Source organism: Etheostoma cragini, chromosome 18, assembly GCF_013103735.1.
Source record: "Etheostoma cragini isolate CJK2018 chromosome 18, CSU_Ecrag_1.0, whole genome shotgun sequence".
NCBI lineage: Eukaryota > Metazoa > Chordata > Actinopteri > Perciformes > Percidae > Etheostoma > Etheostoma cragini.
In genome coordinates this window covers 379,055-381,177 of record NC_048424.1, presented here as the reverse complement: position 1 = coordinate 381,177, position 2,123 = coordinate 379,055, and the positions used below count along the sequence as shown (strand labels likewise).

At 42.2% G+C, this 2,123-nt stretch overlaps 1 long non-coding RNA gene across 1 annotated transcript in view; it reads right to left on the bottom strand.

Moving 5' to 3' along the window:
- Positions 1-359: 359 nt before the first annotated feature.
- The window catches only part of LOC117961210, a 2,496-nt gene continuing 732 nt past the window's right edge, over positions 360-2,123 (bottom strand). Inside the window, exon 2 of the long non-coding RNA XR_004660344.1 lies at positions 360-1,762. This is a non-coding gene — a long non-coding RNA (uncharacterized LOC117961210). The remainder of the gene's footprint in view (positions 1,763-2,123) is intronic.

Genomic DNA, 2,123 nt, shown 5'->3' with positions numbered 1-2,123 from the left:
GGGGGGGGGCTCTATAGAGAAACCAAAAGAAATGGCCAAAACTGCCTAGCGTCCCTTTAAAAGTGAGTCAGTGGTCGTGTTTTTAAGGAGAGGTGTTGTGATGTTACACTGCGGTAACGTCTGTGCCACTAAATGATGGGTTTGTACACATAGACCCTCTCCAACAACACATGAAGCAACTTCACTTGTCAGTCAGCGACAAAAAACATGTGAAACAACGTTGAAATGTTCTTAAAATACTAGTGTTTCTTAGACAGGCCTTAGCTGGCATGGCAATGACAAACTACTGCCACTGCTAAAGAACAGACATGTCTATAACTGCAAACATTCTTCAAGACATCAGATGTTATGTAATACACTTTTTAAGTCAAATGTAACCCTTTAAGCAGTTCATTGTGGTCTTCTTCAGGCCCTTTAACCAAATACATTTCATTTTGAGTGCTGTACTTTCTTTGGTTTGTGTTCCTTTTTGCACAGAAATAGCGGACTAGCCTACAAACAGATGGCGTCATGTGATCTTAAACGGACGGCAATTTAACACCGAAACTCTCCGCACCTTCTCAACGTGAAGGTGGGTGCTGACGAGTCCTTTCGTAGTCTGAGTGATAGAACAGCTGCTGGGTGTTGAGCTCCAGCTGTAGGAGTTGCAGATATTAAGGAAGACCATTCATGTGCGTAGCAGAAACATTTGCACATCCAAATGTCTTCGCCTGTCGCAGGGAAGATGGCGCAGGACAGCGGTGGGGAAAAAACAGGCTTACAGGCCTAAAAATAAGGTCGCCTTTGAGATGTGTTTCAATTTAAAACACGTTTCAAAAACAGCAAGCGGAGATCCACTGGGATCCCTTGATTAAAAACACTTGCTGTTACCATCTAGTTAGTGCCCAGTGTTGTCTAGTACACGTCCCAGCCTACAGATTTAGGATGAGGCTTAGTTAAACAGCCCGTAGGAGGTTTCCAGGTATGTTGAAACATTATTAATTAAATCCATTACATCCCTCTGACGTGTCTTAAGTAATGTTGAGCCTGGTTTTGAGCCCATATCCAGTATAGGGTAACTCCAGGTACCTGCCAGATGCTGCAGAGCATGTGTTGTTAACAAGATTAGATTTATGTAGTATACAAAGTATAATGAAAGTACCCTGTATTCAGCAAATAGATGCTACACTGCGAGTGTGACGAGAAAACAGAAGCTATGCTGACTGTCACAAGCCAATCAGATGCATGTCCTTTCATTCATCTGCCAATGCATATGCATGTATACTATTTGCATAGTATATTAACCAGGTTGGAGACTTTTCTTCTTATGTGGGAAATGGCTGAATAACTCATTGTATCCCGTTTTTTCCTTATTATTTTCAACCGATGCTGGCTGGTAAGCACTTGCTACACATGTCTGTTGTTGCATGTTGATTTCTGTCAGTTGTGATGATATTGCACATGTCAACTCAACCGCTCGGGTTACTTTCCCGGTCCGACTTTTAGATCTCGGAGCAAATAACTTGTTAAAGCAATGAGGGCCATAACAAGACCCAAGTTGTAATTCCTGGGATTCTGCTTTAACTCTAATGTATCTTGGAATTACCCACAGCAGAGTATTAAACTAAATTTGCCAGATCGAAACCATCTGGGCCTTTTACACCAACCAGTCATCAAACAGTGACACATCAACGTTGTCTGTAATGAGTCCAAGCACCAACAGCTTTGAAAGTTCAGGTAAAATCTGTCTCCAGCATTTTGAACATTTCACATTTTTGAGCATCTTAAAAGGTCCCATGGCATGAAAATGACACTTTATGGAGTTTTTTTAAACATTAATGAGTTCCCCCAGCCTGCCTAGGGTCCCCCAGTGGCTAGAAATGGTGATAGGTGTAAACCGAGCCCTGGGTATCCTGCTCTGCCTTAGTGAAAATAAAACATCAGATAGGCTGAGCTGAAATCTTCCCCTTATGAGGTCATAAGGGGCAAGGTTACCTTCCCTTTCTTTGCTTTGCCCGCCCAGAGAATTTGGTCTGACCATAAGAAAGAGACATCATGGTCAAGGCCTAGGTCTATATAAAGAGACTTCAGATACAGTATTAGGGACCACTAAGGTCTATATAAAGAGACTTCAGATACAGTAT